The 18152-nt window shown below is 32.9% G+C and overlaps 1 protein-coding gene across 2 annotated transcripts in view; it reads right to left on the bottom strand.

The window, feature by feature from the left end:
- CDH19 (cadherin 19) overlaps positions 1-7423 on the bottom strand; it is a 90907-nt gene extending 83484 nt beyond the window's left edge. Inside the window, exon 1 of one of the 2 annotated variants that reach the window (XM_040632445.1) lies at positions 7326-7423. The gene's annotated coding sequence lies outside the window, so the exon portion shown is untranslated. The remainder of the gene's footprint in view (positions 1-7325) is intronic. The other variant, XM_008704804.2, reaches the window with a different exon arrangement.
- Between the last annotated feature and the right edge of the window lie 10729 nt (positions 7424-18152).

The following is an 18152-nucleotide window of genomic DNA, read 5'->3' as shown; positions in this document are numbered from 1 at the left end:
TAACTCTCAGAGAAATGGAATAAATATACATTCATTCTCTCCAAATTTTTCTCATCCAATCTACAGAAAAATGCAATCTGCAAAATGCAGTCTCCCCCCTCCCCAATATACAATGCAACCAATCCATTGAGGTCAAAAGGCATCCCCTTTATTTCTTTAACAAAATTCGATAAATTCTTTTTCTTTTTTGAAATTAACTTTATAGTGGTATAACACATTGTTGTCTTCATTATAATTGCAATTCCCTTTTTAAAAGTTATGTCTTTTTTTGGCTTGCAAAGTTCTACACACTTTCAAGTTCCTCGTTCAACTCAAAATCTCTATTTCATTTTATTGTCCTCTTCCTTAAATACTAGAGTTCCATCCTTCAGAAATGCTTTGCTCACTCTATATGTACGATAATATCTGCAGATTTTATGGCTTCACTTAATGTCTATATACCAAAGCATCACAAAGGATTCTCAGCAGTCCATATTCTTCTCTTTCTTTATCTATAGATCTACTTTCCAAAAGGCATTTCAAAGTCCCTGTCCCACATAGACACCATTCTCTTTTATTGCTCATTCCTCTTCATCATTGTTCTTTCTCTCACTGAATGAAACCACTACCTACTCAAAAACCGACACTTGAATAAGGAATCCCCCTTCAATGTTTACCTTACATACATATTCAAGCTTCATTTATAGTCAAGTCTACCTCTTAAGTCTCTCAAATATATGCACTTACGTCTTATAACCTCCAAGTTCTTAATCCATGACTTCTTGTCATGAACTGTTTCTCATACCAGCAAAATAATTGAAATGATATTTTAGAAAATTTAGAAATTAGAAAATATATCTCAGGAGCATTACAGATTTCACACCATTTTATCTACTGAACTCATGTCTGAAAGTCTATCCTAAAGAAACAAATTGGAATTTGGAAAATTTGGTGTAAAACATTGTTTACCAATGTATTATTTATTGCATTAAAATATAAAACTAATTGTTGAAGCTAGTTAATTTTTCAAGTGTTTAAAGAGATTAGACAGGATTATGACAATCAGAGTCGTAGAAAGATTTAGTAGTTAACAACACTCACGGTACCAGGAAAGTAGAGTTCCATAGTGAGTTGTATTTAATTAGAAAAATCAATGTTAACAAATGAACATGAAAATAGATATCTTTCTTAACTTGTCACCAAAAGAGGCCACACCAATATCATCAGTAATTTACTATCACCAAAACTAACATGCACCCTTAGTGCCCAGATTTGGTTTCTCGTACCATTTGTCAATTAAAAGGAAAACAAACAAAAAATGGTACATCTTGCTGAATAGCTAAAGAGAAGCTTCAGGAGTGATTGAAGCAGAAAAGAGTGGATTGAAGAGTGATTACAGTCTAGAACTGATGAATTCCAAGAGTAGATGAGTCATTCAAAGTAGACGCTAATAGAAAAGCAGAAAACTCTTCACTGGGGAGTTTGGATTTAAGGGAGAATGTTTTAAGATAGAAAATGTAGTTTTTGAGACTGTTTGTAGGACAATTACATGGACGATAACAAGCAAAGATGTTGCAAAGAAAAAAAATAAACCAAGCACCAAAGTAACCACTCTGTAAATTCTGTTTATTATGAATAATATATATGTAAATAACAATAATATAATTACAATCATTTCCTTACACTTTCCTATGACTTGAGAGTTAAAAAATAAATTCAGGAAATTCAAAGTTTTTAATCTCTCAGATTATTCTGTATGTTAAAATGATACTTAAATCAATTTCAAAACTGAAAAAGTGAATTGATAAGGAGTTTAATTTAGTATTTCAACAGTCATCCACAAAAAATTTGAGTAAAATTAAAATAAATTTTGGATACTAACATGGAATGTATGTCTCAAAGGATAGGTTTTAAAAAATAAATGAGAATATATAATTATTTTGGTGCAAAATATTTTTGCACAAACACCTCTGTGAATAAAAGAATTATTTTAGTTTCAAATTGTATAATAAAACACTCAATGCTTTCTCAGTTTCTTTATGTAAAACATATAAATAAAAAATTCTATATCATTTATTTTATGTTTTTGTTTTCTGAATATAAGTTAAAAATAATTTAGTGACTAGCCCATATTTTTTTTGACTAGTCCACATTTTTAAAGTTCACCTTGTTGAATTATTTTAGAGTAGGTGATCATGAGAATATATTTTGAAAACAAAATTTGAAACCAGATGGACTAATTCAGGAGCGTTTAATACAACTATTTTACATTTTGGGGATATCATTTTATGACTCTATGCTATTAGGTATGTAGAAAGAATGACCAAGTAATGTACTTTAGTAAATATAATATAGGAAACATCTCACAAGGGAGATTTTTTTAAATCCCTTTAACATGAATGGCATGCTTACAGAGTAAATAAACTCCTACTCTAAAATTCTCAAAATGAGAAATTTGGGTACATCACTTTAATTCTAAATTAAATTTATATAGGGAAAATTTGAAGAGATACATTTGTAAATCTAGAAAACAGTAAAAGTGCACCTCCAAGAGATGGGATGTGTTAAAAATACATATAAATTTCAGGAAGGAAAACCATCATGAATATAATTAATTTAAGGTACAGACGGATTTAAAAAGCAAGATGAGATAGATTCCTTATGATTGATTCCTTTGTAATGGATGCCAGTGAAGATAAACATGTTTCCTTTAGTGCTTAAATGTAAAAGCATTCAGTATAATCTGATGAATGAATGAATGGATTATTGACTGAAAAGATGTCTTTGTTTCCCTTAGAATTTACATTATGTGGACTATGAGCCACTCCATTTCTCAACGTGTAGAAAGAGTTAATATGTTCTGTGAAGAGATGATGTTCTTATATGAAATAATCCCTCATGTTATTTTTTTTAATCTGGCAAGCCTAACATCATTTTGTTTCTTAATATGTAGAAAGCAGCTAATTTGGACACTTACATATATACAGTGTTAAAACTGTATTGCTTGTTTCTGTTTTCCTTACAATCCAAGTGTTCAATTATAATACAATGTCACATAATCTCATAAAAATTATACTTATGATTTAAGAACTGTGTGTTTTAAACATTGGTTTAATACACACACACACACAATGACAACATTGCTTCATATCTTTAAAATAGTTTAAATTTAAATTTCATAAAAATAACTTTATATATGTCATCTACTATATAAAATGGCATACAACACAAGAAATAACAGGTTTTGGCAAGGATGTGGAGTAAGGAGAACCCTCTCACACTGTTGTGGGAATGCAAACTGGTGCAGCCACTCTGGAGAATTGTATGGAGTTTCCTCAAAAAATGAAAAATAGAACTACGCTATAATCCATCAATTATCCAAATAGAACTACCCTATAATCCGTCAATTACCCTACTATTTACTCAAAGAAAACAAAAAAACTAATTCAAAGGTATATATGCATCCCAATGTTTATAGCAGGTTATCTACAATAACCAAACTATGGAAATAGCTCATGTCCATTTACTGGATGGATAAAGATGATGTGATACACAGACACACACACAGACAGACAGACACACACACACCCAAATATTACTGAGCTTTAAAAAAGAATGAAATCTTGACATTTACAATGATGTGGAAGGAGCGAGAGAACATTATGCTAAGCAAAATAAGTCAGAAAAAGACAAATAACATTTGATTTTACTCATATGTGGTTTTGCTAAGAAACAAAACAAACCAGCAAAGGGAAAAAAAGAGAAGCAAACCAAGAAGCAGATTCTTAACTAGAGAGAACAAACTGATGATTACCAAAGGGGAGGTGGGTGTGGAGATGGGTTAAGTAGGTGATGGGGATTAAGGACCACACTTGTGATAAGCACAGGATGGTGTACGGAAGTGTTAAATTACTATATTATACACCTGAAACTAATATAACACTGTATGTTAACTAAGTGGAATTAAAATAAAAAGTTTTAAAAAATTTAAAAAAATATGAGGGATAGAAAATAATAAAATGGCATAGAATTTTAACAAATAATTTATGTGGTCTTGAAATTATCAAATGAATATATATATATCATAGTACTATCTCTTTATCAAAAAAATGTCATAGAATCTTCACTAGAGATTTAAAAAGTCTCCACCAGAAATTAAAAAAATAAAATAGGTGGCAAACTCCTGGAAACAATTTAGTTATAAACCAATTTAAAGACAGGAAAAAATGGTGGCATTTTCCTTTTCTATGATTTATGTATAATTTGCTCATTTCCACAGAAATGACATTTCTAAATTTTGCACTTAGAGAAAATTACCTAGATTATTTTAAGCCATAATTGATGTGCTAAAATTATTCCCACTTTAATATACTATCCTACAAATTTACAAGTTCATTTATCATGTAAGTTATTATAAAATGTAGATATACTGATCCTGTATGTTGATAAGTCATTGTCCAATACTTACCTTTCAAACTTGACTTGGTATGTCAAAGCAAAATCTCAGACAATTATATGCTTTGCTTTAATTTTAAAACATTCTTTGATGATTCTGAGTGTCCTTTATTGAGTAATTAGTGCAATGAATTTCTGACAAAAACATTTCTGTTTTACTAATTCTAAAGTGGTTTTTAAAGTGAGATACGAATGCTCTTGCTGGATCATTTCAGAATTTTCAACAGGGCGTGCATCATTTCAAAAAGAAATTGATTTGTTGTAAGTTGTAAAAGGCAGGTTTTAGAGCATTTTAGGTGGATTCCTTCTAGTGAGTGGTGATGAAAGTTGAAAACTCTAACAGTATGGGTTTTTAAAAAGTGTCAAACATCTTTCTGGTCACTTTGGCAAAAGTAACTCATTTCTCAAATATGGCAGATGTCAAAAGCAATGCTAGAAAGGATTCATGTAGGGTTAAGTTTCCTGTTTGTTTATTTTTCATCCCCAATCTGTTATTCCAAAGCAAAGATACAGGTATTGGAAGATCATAAATATTAGAGGGAATTGTCATGACAACAAAATATAAAAGTTCCATTTTCTCATATTTATTATCATGGTTCTTGAACATTAGGTCAGTAGCAATAAATCCCAGTCTAAAGAAAGGTATATGAAAAGACCAATATATCCTTTTAAATCATGTAATACATTTATTTCTATTCATTACTACTCAGTAACATGTTATTCAGTGCTCTGTAAAACTTTGAATGTAACAGTATTTAAAGGGTACGTGTTAAGAGCATGAGTGTCAAAAAAACTCAATATCAGTTTATATTTAGTTATAGATTATCATTTATCAAATTGTATGTATCTCTACTATGACAAATTCCTGAAAGATGGGTCAGATTTCCTAAGAATGCTTGGGAAACATTTATGCAAATCATGTTAAAGCGTCTCAACTTATGATAATTTAATTGAATTAATTTATTTTTAAGATTTTATTTATGTATTTGACAGGGAGAGAGAAAGAGCACAAGCAGGGGGAGAGGGAGAAGCAGGCAGAGGGAGAGGGAGAAGCAGGCTCCCCGCCGAGCAGGGAGCCCAATGCAGGACTTGATCCCAGGATCCTGAGCTCATGACCAGAGCCAAAGGCAGACGTTTAACAGACTGAGTCACCCAGGTGCCCCTAATTGAATTAATTTTTTAAAAAGTTACCAGAGATAAGTATATTGGAAAGATTCCAAAGGGGAAAACAAAACAAAACAAAATATATGAATAGATAAAATATTCTTTAAGACTTCTACAGTGTGTGTGTGTGTGTATGAGAGAGAGAGAGAGGGAGAGAGAGGGGTAGAGAGAGAGTGGGTTTAAGCATAAAAGTATAAATATTTCAATATTTTATTAGAGCACAAGTAAAAAATTACTAAAATTGAGAATGGAAAATGAGGATATAATTTACATAACGATCTGAGACATTTCAGTCATTGTTAAAAAGCCTTGGTAAAGCAGAAAACACATATAAAAATAAGAGAATAAGTCATCTAGAGATGACTTCTAGATTTTATAAACTGGTTATTTGTAAAAATTGAGTAATTTTAGACTTTTAATTTTATAATGTTTGTTCCTTTTTGGGAATACATTTATTGGTTACAAAATTTGGTAAATAGAAATGTCCACATTATACAAAAATTTAAATATTTTCAAACTAAAAATTATATGTGATACTTAAACATCTAAAGTGTTTAGAATTTGGATTAAATGATATTATATGAATGTACATTATTTTATTACATTACTTGATATTGCAAATGTATCCAAAATATAAATATATATAGCTAATTTGTGACTATTATACATAAATAATATCTTCTCCATAGATATATTGGTTCAAAAAATGCATTCCTTGAGCTAAAATATAAATTTATACAAAGAAAACATTTGTCATTCTATTTAGATATTTTTGTTGCTACCTCTTCGTGTGTTTTTTATATGCTAGTTACAGATTTATTAAATCTCTTTGGCAAACTTACATTGAAATATTTTATTAAAATTAGTAACCCTATTAAAATTACTTGTAATGAATTAAAACTGAAACAATATTAAATATCTTTCACAATTGGCATTTTTGTAATTTACATTTTTATGTCTTTCATATTTTTGTGTGTCTTTCATATTTGATGAATTAGCTTTTTATTATGTGATGGATATAATTTATTGGAAATTAATATGTGCACATGTTTGAATATGTAGGTATCTGTATTGATAATTTGCCCAATTGTTTGCTTTTCATTATTATTATTATATTCTTACTTTAGATTTTTTGCTTTAAGACTTTTCTAAAGTCAATAAAAAGTTTGATAGCCAAAACAACTGGCAAAGAGGAAGAAAATAAAATAATTATAGGTCAACTTTGAGAATCAATTGCCCTTCAAAGAAATGTTTAATTTTATTCAGATATGCAGAAAGCTCCACATTGACTATCATTTCCTAAGAAGTAAATAATTAATTGTATTAAAATATTTAGTCTATTTTTTTCTTATATCTTTAAGGCGATTTTATTGTTCATAGGATCCGATAGTACAGAGATAAATACATGCTAAATTAAAAAATAAAATCCTAGAGGAAGAAAAAGAAACAGTAGTGATACATTCCTCCCAAGAAATGTAACATTTTAAATGTTCTGGAATGAGCAACTTTTATTTTCCTCAATCCGAATTGTAGAGATGGCCAATTGTTCTCACAAATATTTGTTTTAGAGAAAGTTCAATATACACATTGTGATTTTAAATTTTTTAGAAAACTTTTTTCCCCGATGAAGCACAAACTAGCAAAGCATTTTTCAAGTCCTTTCTGGCTCTGTATTCATTAAGAGACAATTTATGTAACTCAAATATGCTTAATTATCACATCCTTACCTGTGTATCTTCAAGTTCTAGGGATTCTGCAAAAATTGAAATTCAAAATTCATGATAAACACATGAGGAAGAGGAGGAGAGATGGTTCTTATTCTGCTTCCCAGGCTTCTCCTCAAACCTGACATGTGCCACAGTGCTCCGAGCTACAGATGCTTGTGCGCTTAGTACCACACCACCAGTGTGTCACTGCTTACAGAATGCTATTTTGGGTTCTCTGAGTACAGCCGTGAACACTGAGCCTTTTGTGCAAAATATCATAAGGGCACTCTGATGTCCGTTCATAAGCCTGGATTAAAATGCAGAGAGCTCCAGCAAGTGGTATGAGCCATTTTTTTTCCTTTTTCCTAACAACAAGTGAAAGGAAAATAAAGTACTTATTGGCTTGAGGTGATAAGGAGGGAATTCAACTTCTGTAAGAGACTCCTACAAGTGGAAAGGACATGCCCTCTACTTGGGGATTAGCTGAGGAAACAAATGATCAATTTAAAACAGGCACAAAAGTTACTAAAAAGAGAAGAGCTTTTCCACTCTGCTTCTATGCCTTCTGGCTGCTTCTTAATTCAGTCTTTCTGCTCAGGAATCAAGTAAAATACAGAAAGAGAGGGCAATGTCTAAATTAAAATCCTTTTCTTCTCCTTGGTTTATCTATTACCTAAATATACTTATTTTATTAAATTTATAATTAGAGTCTGTTATTGTTATTTATTATGAGATATATAATATTAAGCTATATGCTGATTACTAAAGCTGTTTTTAGTTAAAATTATTTTTGTACCAAATTAGAAAAGTTCAGAAATATGAACAGTGCCTAAAGTAAAACAGTGCTAAAATAATGACTGATGTCTAAAAAACTTAGTATTTTTAAGGTTTACATATGCAATTATTGTGAGGAGACAACCACAAATTTCAGAAAGATACCTGCATTCTGTTCCAAAGTATTGGGACCATATGCATGTTTGCTGCTTTTTATCATAGCAAGGGAAGGATAGTAGGAAAGATTACATGTAATGCCAGTGGTAACTAAATCGATTATATGATGTCCAGTTTATACTTACTTCATATTTAAATTCATAAAGAACAAACTTTATTCGTTACCAGTTGCTAAATAAATGTTAGATGCCTCTAACATGAGTCAAAACCAAAAATAAGTTTTTTTTCTTTAAGCATTTTTTAAAAATTGTGTTAAGAACACTTAACATGAGATCTACCCTCTTCAATTTTAAAGTACATAACATAGTACTGTAAATGATAGGCAGGATGTTGTACAGCCAATCTCTAGAATTATTTAGTTTGCACAGCTGAGACTTTATACCCATTGAGCAGCTCCCTATATCTCCCGGCCCAGGCCCTGTCAACCACCATTCTACTCTCTGCTTCTATGAGTTTGATGACTTCAGATACTTCATGTAAGTGGGATCATGCAGTGTTTATCCTTCTGTGAATGACTTATGTCATTTGCATAATGTCCTCTAGTTTCATCCGTGTTCTAGAGTGTATGTAAGAATCTAACTTTTTATGGGATATTGTCTCCTGTCTTGATACCACATGGAGCTCCACTTTGGGCTGCAACTGCGCCTTTTCGACCTGCATGTATATGTTCAACCCAATGTTCCAGGGCTTGTGTTATGGCAATAAGGGCGCAGGTGCAGGTCAGCATTTGCTATGCTGATTATTGTATCAGTAAAAGGATAATCACAACTTCAGAAGTTACACTGAGACAGGAATAAATTTTCAAAAGAATGTAGAATTTTTTAGAATTCTACAAGTAGTAGAATACCATTAACAGAAATTTGCGATTTCATTAAGCAGAAGATGTGTTATAAAACACCTATGCAAAGTGACCAACTAGATTTGATTTTAATATAGACACAAAGTACTTTATTTTCTTTATTTTTTATTTTTTTAGAGAGAGCGAGTGAGCATGAGCTAGGGGGAGGGGCAGAGGGAGTGGGAGAGAGAGAATAAGACACAAAATTCATTAAATTACTTAAGAAATGTTTGTCATCCCTGGAGGATAAGAGAGATTAACATCAGATTGGCTGGGATTGAGCTATCTTTATACCTTTGCCACAACCAAAAATGTAGACTGGCCCGGACTGATGGGACTAGTCATCATATAAACTCAGGTATTACTAAAACTGAATTTCCTCACATCAGAAAGAAAAGTACGTGAAATCTTTCCCATATGTGGAAAGAGCAAGAAACTGTGACTAGTGAATAGAACATGACTCTATTAGAATGGAGAGTCTCAGAATTAAGTACACCGCTACCCATGTGAGTGTCCAAGCCATCACACTAGGATTTCTGGAGGTCTCCACACCACAGAATAAGCATGAGGGAGGGTGGATAATTCCTGAGACATTTATGTTGTTTTATATACAGAGAAACATTCTGAAAAATATACAGAAACATTCTTGTAAACAACTCGTCAGCTGTCCCATGCAATCTGGGTAGATTCTACAAATGTCTTCTGCCAGCAGGCTAAGGAACAGAGCCTGGTGTTCCAGATGCTGTTAGCCAGGATTGTACTGAGTCAACCTAAATAAAGATTTGAACTAAAATATTATAATTCATCAATGCTCGAAAGAGCTACTGATTTTTTTCTTTTCTCCTTCCTCCCTCCCTTCATTCTTTCCCTTCTATTTATTTTTTTCTGATTTCTTTTTTTTTAAACCAAATAATTAAGGAATGTAAACCTCCTGACTAACTGAAGACAGGGTCAGCTAATGAAGTTCAGACCTAACAGTGGACAGAAGATGAAAACCACATGTTATTCAGGTTCTGACCTGCCCCTAGATCAACCTCTAAACAGAAATTCTATAATGTAACCTATTCAGGCACCTCCAATTAGACATGTAGGCCTAGTCCAATCTGCTGTGGCCAGGATGATAGCAGATAGGGCCTGCATCTACATCACCACTGTTTCTCAAATTAAATTTTATTCATGAATGCTTTTGGCAAAAAAACTCATGATATGTGAAGATACAAAAATTTGAAAATGTCCAAAAAGGCTTGAACAGTAAAGAAATGTGACACATACGTAGAAAGATAAAGTAGACTAAGGGTTAGTTGATCTGGTGGCTCCACACGATTAGTTATTCAGGTTCATTTACTCTTTTCTTGGGCTTAAGAATAAACAATCTTTTCCCAAGAGCCCCTATGACACTCTGCTTTTGTCTTATTGACTTAAGATAATTATTTGTCCGCATATCTGAACAAAGTATGCCAAAGAGAAATGCTGAGAACCATTAAGCCGTTCCAGCACGTGGGAGGAAGAATTACCTGGTAGAGAAACAGATTAACTTCCCCAAATCAGGGTGCGGTAGTTGGCAACCAATGGTATTCACTATAGACATGTTTGTAAAGAGTTGAAAATAAAAGTAATAATTTCTGCTATGTATGATTTATAGATGTTGTTCCTTACTAATAGTCTAATTTGCTGTATTGTCTTTCTTGTTTGAAGAGTGCGCATGTATCACAATGATAAATAGGAGAAACTAAAATAATGATTAAAACAACAATAAGAAAAAACACTAGCTAATCCATATACTTCAAATGATAACAAATTCTTTTCTGTCAAGCTCAGTAAAACTTGGCTCCTGGTAAAGAAACATTTTATTGAATATGGTAACATGTTGTAGTGTCTTAAAAGATTTATCCTTTAAATTATAGTTTCAGCAGCCCTTAGTTTGATATAATTAAAATTTTTCTCTTCATATATATCCATATTTTTTTCTTTTATTTTCTGTTTTGTTTTGTTACTGCTTTCTCCTGGGAGCGGACCTTGCTTTTGGAGCTCTGCATCCAAGGAATAATTCTGTTTGATTAAACTATAACATAAACCGCATCAAAGAGGAAATACGCAAATTAATATGTAAAAAATGAAAGTTCCCATTCTATAAAAAACATACTTAATTAGCAATACATAAACAATTTAAGATACTGGAAATCAGAAATATAACCTCAGAAATGCAGAATCCTCACCCTTGACCCCTAGCTCTAGATCTATTAGTCAATCATCTACCCTCTTTACTTTTGCAAGACACTGTGTTAAGGTTATAGCTATACAAAGACAAGTACGACTCTGACCAAACTATTTCTTGAAAATGAAAAGCACAAATAATTTTTAAAGCATCCAACAGGCATAAACCAAAAATGAAAACCTGACAGAATCACATGGGAAAATAAGAATGTCAACCTTCACTGAATATGTGATGAAATGTGAAATATGTGTTATTTTGTCAAGAGCTGATAATGGAGAATTTTAGAACATAACAGCTTGTTTGCAGACTGAGTTTTATTGTACAACTAGATGTCCTTGTATTGCTTAAGTTCTCTGAAATGTAATAGTATTGCTAAGACATTTCTACATTTTATGAAAGATTTTGCATATATCTACGAAAATAAAAATCCTGCTTAAATGATTCATATATATAAATGAGAGATGCACGGGTGGCTCAGTTGGATAAAGAGTCAACTCTTGATTTTGGCTCAGGTCATGATCTCAGGGCCCTGGGATCCAGTGAAGGCTCAGCAGGGAGTCTGCTTGAGGATTCTCTCCCCCTCTCCCCCTGCCTGTGCGTGCACAAGCACCCCTGCTCTCTTAAGTAAATAAATCTTTATAAAATGAATAAATGTCATGTATTCATTGGAAATTAATAATGTCTTAATACTAATTAAACAACAAACTTTCTTCACATCAGAATCTGCAAACTAAGAAACCCATGTGCCAAATCTACCCAGCCTTCTGTTTTCATTAAAAACAAACACAACATTTTATTGGAATAGAGCCATTCCGATTTGTTTACAAATTACTCAAACTGTCCGTGGCTGCTTTCATGCTATAATGGCAGAGTTGAGTGTTTGCAACAGAGACTCCTGACCCACAAAACCTAAAATATTTACTATATAGTCATTTACAGGAAAAGTTTACCAACTTCTGCTTTATATTCATGTGATACAGTGACTTCAAATGTTTATATTGTAGTTTACTTGAGAATTAAATTACGTATACTTGATCAATGAATAAATATATGTTTAAACACACATAAATATATAAAAATCTATACACCAGAAATCATCTTATTCTATATTATCTTGTCTGTCACTGAGTTAATGCATTAATTTGGTGGAAAAAAACATTAGTTTTTTTTTAAATAGCTTAAATATATTCTATGCAGTTAAAAAAATACATATATATTGCAGTGTAGGGTGTCAAGGCATTTTCTTTGAGATATTATCCTCAGAATGGGTCTCTGCATATTTTTCCATAAAACACATTCATCATGTGTCTGTTTTCCGTTTGTATCTTAAGAACAGAGAGAGAATTTAAAGAAAATATGGAGACATATAGGTGCAAAAACTTTTTCATAAAAGACTATTTTTTTAGAGTTGTTTTTGGTTCAAGGCAAAATTGAACATTAAGTACAGAGAGTTCCCACATTCTTCTGGCCCCCACACATGCACAGTCTTTCCCACTACCAACATCACCCGCCAGAGTGGTACATGTGTTATAATCAATGAAACTACACTGATGCATCATAATCATCCAGAGTCCATAGTTTACATTATGGTTCACTCTTGCCATTGTACCTTCTGTGAGTCTGAACAAATACACAGTGACATGTATCCACCATTATCGTATCATATGGAGTAGTTTCACTGCCCCCCAAATCCTCTATGGTCTGCCTTTTCACCCCTCTCTGTCTCTTAACCCCTGGCAACCACTGATATTTTTACGTCTCCATTTTTACCTTTTCTAGAATATCAGATAGTTGGAATCATATGATATGAAGCCTATTTAATCAGCTTCTTTTACTTACCAGTATGGACTTAAGATTCTTCTATGTCTTTTCATGTTTTGATAGCTCATTTCATTTTATCCTTAAATAATATTCCATTGTCTGGATGCATCCCAATTTATCCTTTCACCTTCTGAGGGACCTCTGGGTTGTTTCCAAGTTCTAGCAATTGTGACTATAGCTGCTACAAACATACATATACAGGTTTTTGTATGGACATAAATTTTTCCTATTTGGTTTTAATGATTTTTTGTATCTATTTTAAAGTGTTTTCATTCATACCCTCAAAAGCATTTTAACACCTTGCTTTTAATAAACTTTTCTGCAAAATTTTCTTAGATTTAATAGAAAAATAATGGCTTGTACCTTTCAGACATATTTCATTTGTTGTATTTTGTATATCTATATTTTCGAAAATAAGAAACCCTGGCACCAATAGTTTTGCAAACAAATGCAGCTGGCCCTTTGTGTGGTTAAGAGCAAAAATATGCTCATGAACTAGAGGGTGTTGTGTCAGGTTCAGAGTGTCACATCTTGCAAAAGAAATGGAAAGCTCCAGTTATTCCATTTTCTAGTACATATGGGATAGCTGTACTATGGTAGAAATACATATATAATCTTACTTAATTCTTACGACATTTCTTCCAAGTAGTTTTAAGCCTTTCTTTACATTTGAGAAAACATGAGACAAATAGCAGAGCCAGGTCTTGAAAAGTCAGAGGTTTTTTTAAGACACAGTCTATGTTGTACTTACTGTAACACAATCCCCCTTTACTGAAGAAAACTTATTAATATTTGAATTCTAAAATTTCTATGGGGACAAAGTATTCTATGTACATCATCGAAGATTCTATAGTCACTTATCTTTGGACTCATATCTCTTGTCCGATTTTCTGTGATAAAATGAGTAGATGGTATCGTATGCAATGAATCCCCTTCCAGCAGCAGTAGGTTAAAGGATGCTATGACACTTTGAAGTGACATGGAACTGTCAGGCATCATGATGTATGCTGGCTGCTATTCTTTTTATCCTCATATAAGGCATGAGGAAATTAAAACTCAGAGAATGTCATGCAGTTAGAATGATTTGCAGCCAGATTTCAAACTTCTGTCTCTCTGATGCCAGAAATGATACAGTTTCTACTCTATCACACTGTCTTATATTTGTTAGTGAAAGTGAATAGACAACATTCATTCATTGAAAGAATGTTTATTGAGTGTTACTATGTATGATGCACCGTGCTATAAGTAGATACAAACATACAAATCAAAATACTCTTGTATGTCCATTCCCTACGAGAAGCATTTCATCAACAGACACATGAAAAGATGCTCAACATCACTGATCATTAGGGAAGTACAAATCAACACTACAATGAGATATCCTCACACAGGTCAGAAAGGAGAAAATCAACAACACAAGAAACAACAGGTGTTGGCGAGAATGTGGATAAAAAGGAACACTCAATATGGTGCACTACTGAACAACCCAGAAAATAGTTTACTGTTATCTAATAATTTGTGGTATCTTCTATATAATTAGGAAATTTAGGCAAGTTTAATAAACTTGCACTTAACTTCCTTAATGGGTAATGGAACTTTTAGAAAAAAACCTGAAAGTTAAAAATACACTGGGAAAATCTGTTTAATAGCTGATTAAGAAAAGATACTGAGAGAGACTGTACAGCCTGATAGGGACACATACTACACACGCTACACACACACACACACACACACACACACATACACACACACACGGATATTATTCATCCATAAAAAGAATGAAATCTTGCTATTTGCAAAGACATGGATGGAGCTAGAAAGTATGATGCTTAACGAAATGTCAGTCAGAGAGATACCATATGATTTCACTCATGTGGACTTTAAGAAACACAACAGATGAGGAAAGGGGGGGAAAGCGAGAGCAACAAATCAAGAAACAGACTCTTTTAACCACTGATATTTTTACGTCTCCATTTTTACCTTTTCTAGAATATCAGATAGTTGGAATCATATGATATGAAGCCTATTTAATCAGCTTCTTTTACTTACCAGTATGGACTTAAGATTCTTCTATGTCTTTTCATGTTTTGATAGCTCATTTCATTTTATCCTTAAATAATATTCCATTGTCTGGATGCATCCCAATTTATCCTTTCACCTTCTGAGGGACCTCTGGGTTGTTTCCAAGTTCTAGCAATTGTGACTATAGCTGCTACAAACATACATATACAGGTTTTTGTATGGACATAAATTTTTCCTATTTGGTTTTAATGATTTTTTGTATCTATTTTAAAGTGTTTTCATTCATACCCTCAAAAGCATTTTAACACCTTGCTTTTAATAAACTTTTCTGCAAAATTTTCTTAGATTTAATAGAAAAATAATGGCTTGTACCTTTCAGACATATTTCATTTGTTGTATTTTGTATATCTATATTTTCGAAAATAAGAAACCCTGGCACCAATAGTTTTGCAAACAAATGCAGCTGGCCCTTTGTGTGGTTAAGAGCAAAAATATGCTCATGAACTAGAGGGTGTTGTGTCAGGTTCAGAGTGTCACATCTTGCAAAAGAAATGGAAAGCTCCAGTTATTCCATTTTCTAGTACATATGGGATAGCTGTACTATGGTAGAAATACATATATAATCTTACTTAATTCTTACGACATTTCTTCCAAGTAGTTTTAAGCCTTTCTTTACATTTGAGAAAACATGAGACAAATAGCAGAGCCAGGTCTTGAAAAGTCAGAGGTTTTTTTAAGACACAGTCTATGTTGTACTTACTGTAACACAATCCCCCTTTACTGAAGAAAACTTATTAATATTTGAATTCTAAAATTTCTATGGGGACAAAGTATTCTATGTACATCATCGAAGATTCTATAGTCACTTATCTTTGGACTCATATCTCTTGTCCGATTTTCTGTGATAGTATGAGTAGATGGTATCGTATGCAATGAATCCCCTTCCAGCAGCAGTAGGTTAAAGGATGCTATGACACTTTGAAGTGACATGGAACTGTCAGGCATCATGATGTATGCTGGCTGCTATTCTTTTTATCCTCATATAAGGCATGAGGAAATTAAAACTCAGAGAATGTCATGCAGTTAGAATGATTTGCAGCCAGATTTCAAACTTCTGTCTCTCTGATGCCAGAAATGATACAGTTTCTACTCTATCACACTGTCTTATATTTGTTAGTGAAAGTGAATAGACAACATTCATTCATTGAAAGAATGTTTATTGAGTGTTACTATGTATGATGCACCGTGCTATAAGTAGATACAAACATACAAATCAAAATACTCTTGTATGTCCATTCCCTACGAGAAGCATTTCATCAACAGACACATGAAAAGATGCTCAACATCACTGATCATTAGGGAAGTACAAATCAACACTACAATGAGATATCCTCACACAGGTCAGAAAGGAGAAAATCAACAACACAAGAAACAACAGGTGTTGGCGAGAATGTGGATAAAAAGGAACACTCATGCACTGTTGGTGGGGATGCAAACTGGTGCAGCCACTCTGGGAAACAGTATGGAGGTTCCTCAAAAAGTTAAAAATAGACCTACCCCATGATCTAGCAATTGCACTACTGGTTAAATATAACCAAAGAACACAAAAACACTTATTCAGAGGGATGCATGTACCCTTCATTTACAACAGCCAAACTATGGAAGCAGCCCAAGTGTCCATTAACTGATGAATGGATAAAGACGCGATACACACACACACACACACACACACACACACACACACACACACGGATATTATTCATCCATAAAAAGAATGAAATCTTGCTATTTGCAAAGATATGGATGGAGCTAGAAAGTATGATGCTTAACGAAATGTCAGTCAGAGAGATACCATATGATTTCACTCATGTGGACTTTAAGAAACACAACAGATGAGGAAAGGGGGGGAAAGCGAGAGCAACAAATCAAGAAACAGACTCTTTTTATGTAAATTTTTATTCTAATTCCAGTTAGTTAACATACAGTGTTATTTAGTTTCAGGTGTACAACATAGTGACCCCAAGGTTCCATACATCAGACTCTTAATTACAGAGAACAAACTGATGGTTACCAGAGGAGAGGGGGGTAGGGGAGATCAATTAATTAGGTGATGGGGATTAAGGAGTGTACTTGTGATAAGCACTGGGAGACATACGGAATGGCTGAATATACTGTACATCTGAAACTAATAAAACAGTGCATGTTAAAATAATTTTTAAAAAGATTCATGGCATCTATTAGTTAAAAGGTCCTGCATTTCTTATACTCTTCTAAGTGCTGTGATTGATTTATCACAGAATACTACAAAAACAACAAAGATATGGCTTAATCTACTAATATTTTTTTTCAGATAGAGTATGGAGGCTGTCAGGAAAGCTTTCCAATAGAGATAATGTTCATGTTGAGCTGATGAACAAGTAGGTCTATTTACATCAAGGAAGGTAACCGTATGTGAAATACTATGACAAAGAATAACATCTTAACGGAACTTCTGAAAAATCGGAATACTTGGATTTTAAGGTGGATGCTGAGAAATGTTATAAGTCAACAATGAAAATATAAGCAGAAGAAGAACATGGAGGTGCTTGATTTAGCTCTAAATATGTTAAAGTCTTTTGAGAAAGGATAATTTGACTAGATCTGAATTTTAGGAAAGTGATTTTGGCAACAGTAAAAAGGAAAGATGTTCAAGAGTGATGGCGGGATACCCACTTATGAGACTACTGTAGTAATTCTCACACAAAATGGATAAAACACAAAGAGATGTGCTAAGTCAGTAGTAAAAGAGATGAAAATGACTTGTGAAGATATTTATCACTTACGCATTTGGAGATTTGCCAATTGTAGGTAAGTAAGAGGAAGAGGTAGACTGTTTTCCCACAGGTTTCTAGATTGGCCAGTTGTGAGAAGAGTGCCAAAAACAAATGGAATGAGGTAGGACAGTTGGGGGGTAATATGTTTTGGGTATGGGGAGAGACTAAAATAGAAGAGGCAGGGAGAG

This window comes from Ursus maritimus, unplaced genomic scaffold, assembly GCF_017311325.1.
Source record: "Ursus maritimus isolate PB19 unplaced genomic scaffold, ASM1731132v1 scaffold_18, whole genome shotgun sequence".
NCBI classification, from domain to species: domain Eukaryota; kingdom Metazoa; phylum Chordata; class Mammalia; order Carnivora; family Ursidae; genus Ursus; species Ursus maritimus.
This window is presented reverse-complemented; position numbering and strand designations above follow the sequence as displayed.